General features: G+C 52.2%; 1 long non-coding RNA gene across 3 annotated transcripts in view; it reads left to right on the plus strand.

Annotated features, from left to right (window-relative positions):
• The first annotated feature begins 1,371 nt into the window (after window positions 1-1,371).
• LOC123580158 overlaps window positions 1,372-14,312 on the plus strand; it is a 41,106-nt gene continuing 28,165 nt past the window's right edge. For all 3 annotated transcript variants that reach the window (XR_006703152.1, XR_006703151.1, XR_006703150.1), the window contains exon 1: window positions 1,372-1,972. This is a non-coding gene — a long non-coding RNA (uncharacterized LOC123580158). The remainder of the gene's footprint in view (window positions 1,973-14,312) is intronic.

The raw sequence follows: 14,312 nt of genomic DNA on the forward strand, positions 1-14,312 counted from the left end.
GATATAGGGGTCAGACTGAGTGGATTTCCTAGGGGGAAACGCCCTCCCAGCTGCGGTCCTGGGGAAGGAGGCGATGGGGAGGGGAGATAAAGGTTGAAATGTATGACCCCGGCTCCGTCTCTGTGGGTTCTGGCTGGAGGGGGAGGGCAGGGGGTCCCTTGGCCTGCAGGGAAGGGGATGCGGTCTTTGTTTATAAATGCTTCTATTTTAGTCAGAGGCATGCCTAGGGGACTCTACACACGGAGCAGATCCTTGCTGAGCACCCCCTCCTTAGCACGACAGAATTATTTTCCATAATAATCATAAAATGAAACAAATACTTTTCATGTATGACCTAAGGTTTGCACTTACCAAACAAAAACACCACCCTCCACAGCTCACACTGTCACAGTTTTAATGTTTATTTATTTTTGAGAGAGAGAGAGAGTGACAGAATGTGGGCAGGGGAGGAGTAGAGAGAGAGGGAGACAGAACCTGAAGCGGGCTCCAGGCTCTGAGCTGTCAGCACAGAGCCCGGCGCAGGGCTCAAACTCATGGACCCTGAGATCATGACATGAGCTGAAGTCAGATGCTTAACCGACTGAGCCACCCAGGCACCTCTCACCGTTTTAAATTTTTAGCACAGACCCAAATTCCAAGGAGTCACATAGAATGAGAGAATTGAAAGACCTCTATCTCCGTCTTCACTGTCACTCAGCATCCACTGATGCTTTTCATCTACTGTCGGGGTGCAGAACTGTCACCCCCAGGGTTAGAGACAGGTGCTGCGCAAGATTCCAAACTGTCAGGCACTTCTGCTCTCGGTGAACATGTGCTCCTGGGCTCATGTACACTGGGCAACTGTCTTCCTAGACTTCTCCAAGTTCACTTCCACATAGGTTTATTAAAGGATAAGAAATTAAAATGTGCTAATTCAAAGCTTACATATGCATTATTAAAATTCAACAGCTACAGCATCAATTGTTTAGAACTTGGACCAAAAAAAAGATATTTTCAAGTCAAAGTACTTTATCATGAATTTATGATTGATGTGATTTATATTTATATACTGGCATGATTTATATTTATATACGGACTTCTCATCAATTTTATCTTTTTTTGATGTTTATTTTATTTATTTTGAGAGACAGAGAGAGCACCCAAGTGTGGGGAGGGGCAGAGAGAGGAAGAGAGAGAATCCCAGGCAGGCTCTGCCCTGTCAGCACAGAGTCCGATTTGGGGCTTGATCTCACGAACCATGAGATCGGGATCTGAGCCGAAATCACGAGTTGAACACAACCACCTGAGCCACCCAGGTGCCCCTCATCAATTTTACCTTTAAATTCTCTCAGACGATGTGCCCCTCTTATTGCCTACACCCAGGGAAGACCACTCCCATGCCCTGTCTTTGCTGAGACCACCGGTTTTAACAACAATGAAAGAAAAGGGCCCTCAGAGGGAGCCAGAACGGTGCTAAGTATTTTTTTTTTTTTTATAAAAAGTAGTGTTTCTAATCCTCACAATGTATGCCTCAGTAAGAAAGGTGAGGTTCAGAGAGGGTAAGTAACTTCTCTAAGGTTACACAGCTAGACACTAGAGCCAGGTTTTCAGTTACTGGTCCGTCTGACTCCAGAACCTTCCGTTGTGGTTTGTGTTATTTATTTTGGCTACGGCTCCTAGAGCTCTCTGTGGCATATGTTTTTTAGATCGAGGGGCAACGTGCTAGTGTGAAGTGTACATCTCGACAACTCTTTGCATGTGTGCACGCCCATGTAACCACCACCCAGAGCAAGATACATTTCCAGAAGGTTCCTCATGCTCCTTCCAGCTACTCGCTATTCTGACCTCTATCAGCATTGATTAGTTTTTCCTGGGAGGAGCGGCGTGGAACCCCTTCTCTCGCTGAGGCAAGGAGGAAGACAGGAGGATTTCCGTGTGGGGAGGAGCTGCTCATGGCAACATCGGAGGGGGAGCCTCCACAGGCAGTGGGGAGGTGAGGCCGCCGTGGAGTCCTGGGGGAGTGAAGAAGGCATGGGCCAGCGCCAGCCAGGTAGGCGACAAGAGATGAGTGGCAATCCTGCCACCCACCCCTCCCCCGGCCGGTTTGCTTGGAACTTGTTCTAATAACTGAGGCTGGCACGTGTGGACAGGGAGGGGAGGCCCTGGGGCCTGGCCAGTTCTGGAAGCACGCAGGCTGGCATCGGGGCATTTGGTGATGAAAGTGTCAGAGACGAGCCTTCCACACGCAGTTCAGAGTGTTGAAAGCCTGCGGCGGGAACCGCCACTTTGCTGACCGGGTGCGAGTGGGCTGGGCTCCAAACCGCTGAGTTTGGTGCTAGAGGGATGGGACAGTCCAGGGAACCCATGAGTCTCTTGGCTGCTGCTGTAGCCACCCCGCTAGATAAGATCCCAGAATGAGCCTGTCTCCCCTTTGCGTTACCGGAAGGAAACATAGCCTCGTAAGTCAAAAGGTCCTGGCTTCAAATCCCGGCTCCCCCATGACTCACAGTGCTGGGATTAGGGTGCACTAAGGGGTGCTCCTAGATGCCCCAAGGGAGCAAACTTTAAGGGACTCTCCCTCTCAGGTGCCCGCCTTGCACTGCGTCACCCGGAGAGTGAGCGCCTCTTGAAGAGGGAGGCCCCTGGGGCACAAAATGAGTTTATGGCAGCAACTCAGTAAATATTGGTGGCCTGACTACATAGGACAGTCCCCTATCCTAATGTGTCACTCGGGGACATTAGGCTATGCTGAGGTCACAAATCCCCAAAGCTCAGTGGCTTGACCAAACAAAGGTTTATCTTTGCTCACGAAGAGTCCGATGGAGTCAGGTAGGTCTTCTCCATCTTGGGCCCGATTGTCTGGCCCTTCCCTCCCCACGTGTGTGCTCCGAGGTCAGCAGCGCCCCGGTGCTTGTTTGAAAGGAGGAATCCCAAGCCCCGCCCAGAATCAACCTGCATTTTAATGAGACCCATAGGTGATTTGTGTGCCAATGGAATTTCTGCCTGGTGCCGGTTCAGCTGATCCGCAAATACCCAGCCCCCAGGCACCTCTCCCGGCCTCTCCTTCCACACATTCCCCGGTCTGGGCGGGAGTTCAGAGGTGTGCTCCTGGCCTGAGATCCCAGGTGCCATGATGAGCTCCTTCTCCCACCCCTTAGGACAGCTGTGGGGCTTGAACAGTTCAACACTTGGCTTCAGTCTGAGCTGGCAAGGTTCTGTGTGCAGGGACACACAGGGTCCAAAGGGGCTGGAATGCGGAGCTCTCAGCCCACGCATGTGACCGCCTCTGCACACGGCCTCGTGCAGCCGTGTGAACTGGGAGGCCTGGCAGTGAACTGGTCCTCACTTGCTGGGTGAGGGGGTTGGCACCCGGGGCTGTGCCAAGGGTGCAGCTGGTGAAGCATTGATAAGCCTGCTGGGGAGCTGGGAGGAAGTCATGATGGGACATGGAAAGGGCTTTGGAAATTGGCATGAGGGTTTATTTACAGACTTAGTCTGCCAGGGAGAAGGCACTGAACCTGGCACATGTTAGGTGCTACTTACATATTTGTTGCAAGCATGAGTGAATTGGGGGACCCAAGCTCTAATGCCAGCTCTATAGCTAGACATTCTCGGGAAAATTCTTTGCCCTTGCTTGGCCTTAGTTTCCTCATTTGTTAAATGGGACTGGGGCAAACTCCATATTTTCTAGGGCCTCTTGGCTCCAGGAATCTGTTTCTGTGTCTGGAAGCATGAGTGTCAGGTCTGATCCAGAGGGAAGCATGGAGGGAGGGACCTCAGGAATATAGAGTTCTAGAATGTCAGGAGGCAGAGGTGGTTCCTGTAGACTCACTGATGTCTGACGAGTCAGAGTTCAGGAGACCACGTTGAGTTGGAACCAGTTGCTGTTCACGAGGGACGGGGTGCCAGGACAGGTGGATTTGCTCTTTGCTAGACATCTCTTGGAGGATGCAGATAATAGGTTAGGTTATTCCCTCCCCATCAAAGAGCCCCTCCATCCTTCAGGACATTCGGTCTCCAGGGACTTACCTCTCACTGAGTCCCTACAGGTGGCATTACATGTTCATATCCATACCTAATCCATCCATCTATTTGTCCATCAGTCCAGCTGTTCATCTGTATATCCATCCATCTATCCATCTGTATATCCATCCACCCATGCATTCATTCAACAAGCACTGAATGTAGTGGGCCATGCCCTATGAGTACATAAAGAATTAAAATAAGGTCAAGGGGCGCCTGGGTGACTCACTCAGTTAAGCGTCAGCTCTTGACTTCGGCTCAGATCGTGATCTCACGGTTTGTGAGTTCAAGCCCCACATCAAGCTGTGTGCTGACAGCAGGCAAAGCCTGCTTCGGGATTCTCTCTCTCCCTCTTGCTCTCTGCCCCTCCCCCACTCATGTGCTCTGTTCTTTGTCAAAATAAATAAATTTAAAAGGAAAACTTTAATTAAGGGGTGCCTGGGTGGCTGAGTCGGCTAAGCGTCCGACTTCAGCTCAGGTTATGATCTCACGACTTGTGAGTTCGAGCCCCACGTCAAGCTCTGTGCTGACAGCACAGAGCCTGGAACCTCTTCAGATTCTGTGTCTTTCTCTTTCTCTCTCTCTCTGCCCCTCCCCCACTCACACTCTCTCTCTCAAAAATAAATAAACATTAAAAAAAATGTTTAAATAAGGTCTCTGTCCAGTGGGCTCACAGATTATAGGGGAAGAGAGAGACAAGCAGAGGTGATTAGAACACAGTAACTGGGAAGGCAATGAGAGAAGAGGACCCAGCCCAGTCTGGGAGGTGGGAGAGGTGGCTTTGGAAGTCTTACTGGAGGAGGTGACATCTGAGCCGAGTCTTGAGGCAAGAGTAGGAGTTGTCCAGGCAAAAAGTCCATTAAAATAGAGGCTGGGAGAGAACAAAGGCCTGGGAGTAGCATGAGAGCAGGAGCTGTGAGTGGCTGAGCCTGGATAAATCCTGGAGGGCTAAGTGAGGGGCAGGCCGAAATGCAGCTGGAGAGGCCTGGTCATGGAGGGCCCTGTGTCAGTTCGGGGGGACATTGTGGGTCATGGTCATGGAGGGCCCTGTGTCAGTTGGCGGGGGACGTTTGTGGCTGGGGCTGGGAAGAGGGATTGCCTTGGGAAACCCAGGGACTGTCGGGAGATGCAGAAAAGCTCTGGATCAGGCATCAGGATGCCAGCTTCCTTCCTCCTCTCTACCCCTAAGTGGCCGTAGGGCAGTCACCTGCCCTCTCTGGGCCTTAGTTCCCCTGCTGTGACATGACAAGGTGGCCCTCTGTGGCCTCTTGGGAGACTTCCAGCTCTGAGGGAGCCCTTGAGTCGCATGTGGTTAGCAAACCCAATACCCATGTGAACATCTGGCCTGGCCTGAGCCATGAGTTAATTGTTCCCAGTCCCTATGTGTGTTGGGGGTGGGGAGGGCATTTGTTAGGGGGACCCTGGTTGGGGGCCGCCCCCACAGGGCTCTCAGTCATGGGACAGGAGGATGTGCTAAGAAGGGAGTGAGTCACCAGCCAGGCATCAGTTTGGGCCCCAGGGTCCCCAGGTAGGGCGAGGGGAGCCCCACTCCTGACTCCTAGTTGCCCCAGAACCCCCTTCTGAAGACAGCAGACCCCTGTTCAGAACAAACTCCCACACAAAACTAACATTTAAAAAAAAAATTTTTTTTTTAACATGTATTTATTTTTGAGACAGAGAGAGACAGAGCATGAACAGGGGAGGGGCAGAGAGAGAGGGAGACACAGAATCTGAAACAGGCTCCAGGCTCTGAGCTGTCAGCACAGAGCCTGATGCAGGGCTCAAACTCACGGATCGTGAGATCATGACCCGAGCCGAAGTCGGACGCTCAACCGACCAAGCCACCCAGGCGCCCCAAAACTAACATTTTTAAAACCGGCCCAGGGAAGATGGTTTGGGATGAAGCAGAGGGAGGGGGCCCTCAGCTGGGGCTCCGGGCCCTCTCCCACCCACCAGCAGTCCCCAAGGCCTGACCACTATGATTTACTTCCTCTTAAAAGATGGCCTGGAAGCATCTCCCAGCTCCTACTGTCTGGGATTCAGACAATAAGATAGAAGTGATTCAGGGGGCAGGGAGAGACCCGATCACGTCCTGGCTCTGTCACTCACTGCGTGACCTTGGGTGAGTCACTTCACCTCTCTGGGCCTCAGTTTCCAAGCAGAGCTGTCATGAGAATTAAAGGGCTGGGCATAGCGGCATTCAGGAGATGACATGCTCCTTGTGACTCGTGCCCCCTCCGTCTCTGCCCCCTGCCCCACAGCCCCTCGCAGCTGCTTGCTCTGGGCGGTGAGGAGGCCGTAGCCACAGCTGAGACTTGCCCTTCCGTCTCCAAGCTGCCTGGCAGTTTCTCTCACCCCGCAGCCCTTCCGAAAGGACCAGCCACACCCTCCCTCTGGGCATAGCCCCCACTCTCAGGAACCCAAGACCTGCCTCCGTAGAGGTGATTTCACCCTCAGACACCAGATGGGCCGTCCGGGCTGCAGCAAGGGGCACCCAGACCGGCTTCCAGGAGCCCAGTGCAGCGCGTGGGACAGAGAGGCCCCCAGTGCCCCATCCAGCCGGCCCCACAGAAAACACTTCATTACTGGAAGCCCAGCCAGGCAGAGGGGCTGGAAGTGGTTGTGCTACAGGAAGCCTCACAGGGTCAGCCAAACCTCGGCCTTCGAGGCCAGCAGCAGCCCACGGACTGGCCACATGGGGCTGGCTCACTGGGGGTGTTTACGGAAACCCTGGCCCTGAGGCCGGCCCAGCTGCTGGGCTGGGATCCCCTGAGGCCCCCCAGGCCTCCAAGTGCCAGCTTGGCAGAGGACATCAAAGCTGCAGCTGAAGCCTTGTTTTCTTCATGGCCCACCTGGGGAGTGGAGAGCTGAGGACCCACCCCCCACCCCACAGAGAACAGGGGGTGATAGAGATGGGTGAGGTCTTCAGGCCGGCTCAGCTTCCTGAGCTGGGTCAGGGGACGAGGCCCTTTCTGGATACCCTGGAAAATGGCATCAACTCACAAGAAACAAGTAGCCAGTGGATTCTGGAGCTAGGCTGCCTGGGTTCAAATCCTGACATCGCCTCTCACTGGCTGTATAACTCTGGATAGTTTGCTCAATTTTTCTGTGCCTTGGTTTCCCTGTCTGTAAAATGAGGGTGATGATAATAGTACCCACTACAAGGAGACATTGATGTAATGAAATGATCTCATTCGTGTAAAATGTACCATAGAGTTGCTCTCACATACTCAGTGCCCTGTTTGCTATGGAAATCTTTTCAACTGAAATATTTGCGGGGCATCCACACCATGACTGAGGAGCTGAGGTTATGCAGATAAATCAGATTTGGTTCCTGCCCCAGGGAGCTTCAAGGTCAAGGTGAGGGTTTGGGGGGTTAGGAGGTCGGGCTGTGATGTACCTGATTACTGTAGTCACAGTCACTGGAAATGAATTGGTGAACATGTGGCTCTCCAGTGTCTCTTTGGGAGCAGGGGCCACACAATCCCAGTCACTCCTCTATCCCAGCACCCAAGGAGACCGCCACCAACTCGGGGTTTATACCTGGGGGTGGGGCGAGCAGAGGAACACCCGATGCTTTCTACACGCAGAGAGGCCATAGGCACTGAGCACAATGCTTCAAGTGCATGACATCCTTCTGATTCCCCAGCATGGAGTCGGTTGTGTCATTCTTTCTGTGTTTAGAGAAGCAAACCGAGGCTCAGAGAGGCCAGCCCGACATCTCCCAGCTGGTGAGTGGCGAAGCCAGGATTGAACCCATGCCTCAGTTCAAAGCCTGCATTTTTAACCACTAAGCTACCCATTGTCCATGTAGGTTTTTTGCCAGCAACCCTGGGAGTTCAGAGTTGTACCCGGCCCGGCTTGAGAAGATCCAGAAGGATCTTGGGGGAGGGAAGACCCTCTAGGCAGAGAGCCTCGCCTGTGGAAAGGCAAAGACGCAGAGCCAGGCCACCGTCCTAGTCTCAGCAGCACGACCTGTTTGTGGAATAGCAAAGGCTGCGGCCTGCAGGGCTGAGGTGCATGAGTGATGAGAGTGACAGGTGGCAAGACTGAGGGACGTCAGCAAACAGTCTTGAATGCCAAGAAAAGGCTTAGACTGTCCTGTGGGGTACAGAAGCCCTGAACAGTCCCGAGCAGTGTTTGTATGAGACCGGACCAATTTGTACAAATGACAAACCCCAGCGTGGCTTCCGGCGCTGAGCTATCTCCCCCAGATCGAAATTTACCTGCCCCAGATTCCACTTCATCCAAAGCAATGTATGTGTGCCTTTGGGGCGCAGGGCGTGGTCATGGAGTGGCCAGGCTTAGAGTCCTTGGAGCCCAGAAATGTGCCTTCTTCCCCAGCCCGGCCTCAGCCCCAGTCCCCTTAGTGACCTACTTTGGGGGTGGATCCCATTTTGACCACAGTGGCTGCCAGCAGCAGGAGGAGACACAAAAGGTAGCAGAGACGGGCGGGGTGGGGGTGGGGAGGTGCCCACAAGGCCCTCAGCAGCTCTCTCTTCACCCCCAGCCCACCTGGCATTCAGACAAATGGGAGTTCAGACGTTGGACCTGTCCTATACTTGGGCCGTGCCCCCCGCTGGGTACCTTGAGGTCTCCCTCATTTATAACGTAGACAATCATGAACGAGAAGAACACTGTGAGGATTGCTTGGGGTTTTGAATGTGGGGCACGGAGCATGGGGCTTGTTCAGGGTGAATGCTCCACAAATAAGAGCTCAATGTCATTACCGCCAGAGCCTGAAAGCAGAAAGCTGTCTGGTCTGGGAAGAACTCAGAAACCACCCGCTGTGGCCTGGAAATGCCCACAGGGCATCTGGGCCATCCCCCTGTCCCCAGGTGCCTGGCACCTGATTTAGCTCAGGGAGGTCAGTCTCCTCCAATTGGCATTGGGGCCCCTGCCGTGAGTCCTGTGTCTGCACCTTGTGGGGCACAGGCTGGTGAAAGGCAGAAGGAGCCATGTCTGGGCTCCATCATGCGGGCTGTGGGGTCAGACCACGTTGGCCTGCCCTGAGCTCTGGCCCTCCCATCATAGGACAAATCACTTACTGTTTCAGTGTCTCAGTTTCCTCATTTGCAAAATGGGCACATCATAGTTCCTACCTCACGGGGTCACGGTAAGGATTAGCTGGGAGGTGGCAGCTACGTGCTTAGCACAGTGCCCGGCACACTCAAAGCCCACGGTCAATATGGGCAATCCCTGTTCATGTGCCGTCAACGTGGAGCAGGAGCCATAGGCCAAGGAAAGTCATGAAATTTGTAGGGGTCAAATCCTGCGAGAAGGGGATAAATCATGAAAAGGGCGCAGTCTACACAGGTGGAAGAGATGCAGGCCACTGAGAGAGACAGGAAACGGGACCGTGGCTGGGCAAGGGCCTGGCCTACTTCTGAAAACCAGTCGGTAAGAATAACAACAACAGCCTTTCCCAAAGAGTGAGGCGTGTGCCAGGCACTGTGTTAATGTGCCCTGCACAGAATATCTCATTTCTTGCCTACGACAACCCTGGGAAGAAGGGCGGGGACCAGGGTTAGCGAGGTGACAGGGGTACATAATTTAAGGGGTACGTACTCTCTCCTGCCTGAGAGCCAGCGCCTCCTTAAATGTTGTGTCCTGGGCACCTGGTCTGCCCCGTCCTAGTCCCAGATCTGCTGTGAGTTGGGACGATAATTGTCCCCATTTGATAGATGTGCAAACCGAGGCTTCGCCAGCCTGGGCACCTGTCCAGCGTCACATGGCTGGGAAGATGCAGACCTCAGGATTCTTCGGTTTTGAAACCTGGACCTCTTTTTATGGAGCTGCCTCCCAGTCCAGGAATAAAAGGTCCCAATCCGCCTCCCCAGAAGGCCCAGCAACCGGGACAGCTGCCTAGAACCGCCCTCCTCTGGCTGGCCCAAGGCGGCCCAGAGAGCTGGCCTGCAGGGCAGAGGCCTGGAGATTCCTCCCCACATTCCTGTGGGTTAAGTCTGGGGACTCGGCCTTCCAGCATCAGCCATCACGTTCCCCAGAAGGAATCTCTACTCATAACAAACCCCAAAGGTCACTCAACTGGAAAGGAGCGTTCTGTCTCCACCCCTGGGCAAGAGAGAGGGCCCCAGCTTTTATAGAGACCACCCAGGTGCCCAGATAGGGCATGGCCTGCTTCTGGCTAGCTTGTGAACCGTCTCCCTGCCCTGGGTCTCCTCTTGGATGGTGGTGGGATGGGACAGGTGGGCAGAGAAGATGAAGGAACATCCCAGTTGAAGAAGCCTCCTAGAGGCCTCTAGTGCAGGAAATGCCTGGGTTCTAGCCTCAGCCTGCCTGAACTCTCGTTCCCCTTTCACCGCCTCCTAGCTGTGTGGCCTTGGACAAGTTATTTGACTTCTCTGTGCCTGTTTCCTCTTCCAAAAATGGAGATAATAATACCTCCTTGCATGAGGATTCAACAGCTATTTACTGAAGGCCTACCAACTTCCAGGCAGTAAATCATAAAGCAATGAATACAAGAGACAAAACCCTCTGGTTTCAAGCTTTTAAAGAGGCAGTATCATGATGAATAGTGTTTACTTTAGAAAACGCTGGTACCAAAACAAAAATGAAGCAAATAGAGTAAAATTTTAACAGTTGTTAAACCTAGGGGATGGGCAAATAGCAAATGAGTGTTCATTATATGTTTTCTATGCTTTTCTGTAGGTTTGAAGTATTTTATAGATACATAGGAAGGAGGAGAGAAAGAAAAAGAGAAAGGAGATAGAAAAAGAACGGAAGGAAGGAAGGAATCTCTCTGCCCTTTTGAAACTTACAATCAATGGGGCGCCTGGGTGGCGCAGTCGGTTAAGCGTCCGACTTCAGCCAGGTCACGATCTCGCGGTCCGTGAGTTCGAGCCCCGCGTCAGGCTCTGGGCCGATGGCTCAGAGCCTGGAGCCTGTTTCCGATTCTGTGTCTCCCTCTCTCTCTGCCCCTCCCCCATTCATGCTCTGTCTCTCTCTGTCCCAAAAGTAAATAAACATTGAAAAAAAAAAAATTAAAAAAAAAAAAAAGAAACTTACAGTCAAGTGGAGGAAATAGACAATAAACGAATAAGTAAAATATACAGTGTGTCAGTTGATGCTAGTGCTTTGGAGAAAAAGGAAGAAGCATGGGGAATGCCCAGGTGGCAGAGAGTTCCGTTTTCAAGCTGGAGGAGGCATCCCTGGGAAGGCGACGTTTGAGAGCAGATCTCAGGTCTTCTGGTTTCCAGACCTGGCTGCTGTCATGTCCATGTACCTACAACCTCCCACCTGGGGAAGCAGTCATGGTAAAAGCCCAGAATCCAAGACTCTGGGGATTATGAAATCTTAGGAGTATGGGTAGCAGGTACAAATCTCAGTTAATTCAGATGAGCAGGAAATTAATCTATCCTGAATGTTTGTTATGACATCCCACTTCACAAGTGGGCAGAAAATCAGTCTTGATCAGTTTGTTTTCTTCCCCAGCTTTTCTCTCTCACGTGCACACACGTGTGTGTGCATTTTCCCTGTGGTTGTGTCTCAGTGTGAGGGTGTCTCAGGCCCCCTTGGCTTACACAGGCCACGTGATCGTTTCATCTTTTGATACCTTCCTCGCTCTACTTTTGGATTCCTCAGAACCGTCTGGGGTCATGTTGACCCACGAAATTAAAAAAATGTTCACTCGTAGCTTTTTCTCTGGCTCCCTTCCCAGCTCTCTTATTTGGGAGGAGGTGAAGGGGGAGGGGAAAGAATGTGCATCGGTCAGGGTCAGCCAGGTCACAGTGCAGTAACAACCACCCCCAAAACCTTGTTTCTCAGGTTTTGTGTGCACTCAGGCCCCCGGCCACTGGCTTCATGTCCCCTCACTCCAGGACCCAGATGGACGGAACAGCCACCATCCCAAAGGTTGGAGAAAGCAGGGAAGCCTGCCCTTCTCTGACTCATGATGTACTCACTATGCCCCAAATCCCTTTAGGAATGGTCTTTTGGGGAGGAAGGGGGGGCTTTTGAAACCTAAAAAGTTATTCTCTGCTTTCACTGGAATATCCCTTCCCTGAGTCACAGTCCAACAGCCTGAAGTGGGGACAGAAAACGCAGGAGGGCAAAGGCACACAATCTTAGATCCCTAGATTCTGAATATTGTGCGGTCTTAGAATCTGGGAGTCTCACGATCACAGATTTTCAAACTGAAAGGTCTTCGAATCAGTATCTTTCCATGCAGGAACTGCTTCTAAAACCTTCACAGGAGAAGACTGACCACCGATCTTTCCTTGTATTCTCCCAGGACCAAGGAGCTCACCCCAAGGCAGCCTACTCCGTTATGGTTCAGCTCCTAAAGTTCTGCTTTACAAAGTGAGCCAAGCATTGCCTCTCTCAGGATTTTCTGCTTCAGGTCCTGGTTTTCCTGGCAGAGCAAGGGTACAGCCATCACTGAGACAACCTTGGAGATAGGCTGAACTGGCAGCCAGCTTTGGGGAATGAGTTCAGGAAACCCTCAACAGCCCTGGGGGCCAAGTGTCTTATTCCTCCGATGCCTGAGGGTCTACTATCATAGTCTGTGGGTCCCTGTGAGGGAGGTTGATAAATGGTAGAGAGAATAAAGGCTTGGACCCAGGCCTAGGTTCAAATGCTGACATCCTGACCCTACTTGGAGGCAACTTTCATTACCTCTGTGGTGGGAATAAATAGTAGGAATAAATAGTAAATAATAACAGCACCACCTCCTATGCAGGCCTGCTGTGCAAATCCGATGGGCTAATGTAACTAAACACCTGCCACAATGCCTGGCACATTGTAGGTGCTCAACTTGACCTGGGTTCAAATCCAGGTTCTGTCTCTCCTTATTTGTATGCTCTTAGACTTCACTTCCTTGAACTTCGGATTCCCCATCTCTTAAATGGGGTTAATATTCCTCATACCCCTCAGGGTCTGGTCAGGATTTTTAAGCTCATGTTTACTGATAATATGCTAGACTGGTTACATGAACTGGACATTTAATCCTCTACCGAGTAGGTGGAATATTTAGAAGCACCCCAATGTTAGGAATGGAGTAACTGTGGCACAGAGAGGTTCAGTGACTTACTCAAGGTCACGGGCTGCTGAGGTGATGGAGCCAAGATTTGAATCCGGGCAGTTTATCCCCACATAGACCCTACATGTGTCAGGGTCCTGGCACATAAGTAGTTGCTCATTTCGTGTTCAAACTGCTGCACCTTCCCCACCCTTTCCCCTAAAATAAGCACAACAGCCTGTGCGACGGGCCGGCTGTTTCCAGCATTCACTCCTGAGTGTCAGTCAGGAGGTTTGACTGCAAATAGTAGAATACCCTGATGCTCCTGACTTCCACAGTAGAGACCTCTGTGGTCAAGCACTCTGCAGGCTGGGTCGTTCCAGGAGTGGTTAGTTCAGAGGCTCAGTGATGTCATCCGGGACCCGTACTTCAGCGCCAGCATCTTCCACGTGTTGGCTTTAGGGCTCAGGCATGGCTCCTCATGGTCTCAACATGGCTGCCAAAGTTTCAGACATCATATCCTCATGCAACCACCTAAAGGGAAGAAGAGAGGAACGTCTCCATACACGGCTTCTTATAATCGAGGCAAGCCCTCCTCAGAACCCCCTGGCAGACTTTGTGTCTCCTCAGTGAGAACGGGGTCATATTCCCATGGAAGTCCGCTAGGGCTGACCGATAGCCATCTTTCTAGGTGCATGGCCAGGCTACAGTTCCCAGCCCCCTGTGCAGTTAGGTGTGGCCATGTGACCGAGTCTGGCCAATGGGATATGAGCAGAAATAAATGCATCGTTTTCAGGTCTGACCTATGATCCTTGCCGTCTTTCCCCATCTGCCTGCTGAATAAGGACGAGGAAGGCCAAATCACAAGCTAGGAAGGGAGGGTCTCTGTCCCTAAATGGCTGTACAGATCAAAATGTTTCTGTTAAGCTTCCCACACGGGCATGTGAGAAAGAACCAAACGTGGTGAAAAGCCACTGAAATCTTGGAGGTATTTGTTATAGCGGCTAGCATGACTTAACCCAGCCGATACACAAGCCTGTCCCTGAAAACGAGCCACGGGGACTGGAGACTCTTGAATGGCTTAGCCCCTGGGGCTGGAGAAGAGACTTCTTGAACACATTGCCCACCCCTATCCCAGAGCAAAGGCAAGGCTCTAGAGAGAAGGCTGGAGGCAGGAAAGAGAATGGGCAGTCGTTTCTGGATCTGAGCTGGATCAAGGGCCCCGAAAGGATGGGGCCTAAGAGATGCTGCCTTCCTCCCTGGCCAGTGCTGAGAGCGGCACATACAGGGAGGGGAAGGCTTCTGTAGGTAGCCAAATTTGCCTGGGCCGACC

Source organism: Leopardus geoffroyi, chromosome A3 (assembly GCF_018350155.1).
Source record: "Leopardus geoffroyi isolate Oge1 chromosome A3, O.geoffroyi_Oge1_pat1.0, whole genome shotgun sequence".
Classification (NCBI taxonomy): Eukaryota; Metazoa; Chordata; class Mammalia; order Carnivora; family Felidae; genus Leopardus; species Leopardus geoffroyi.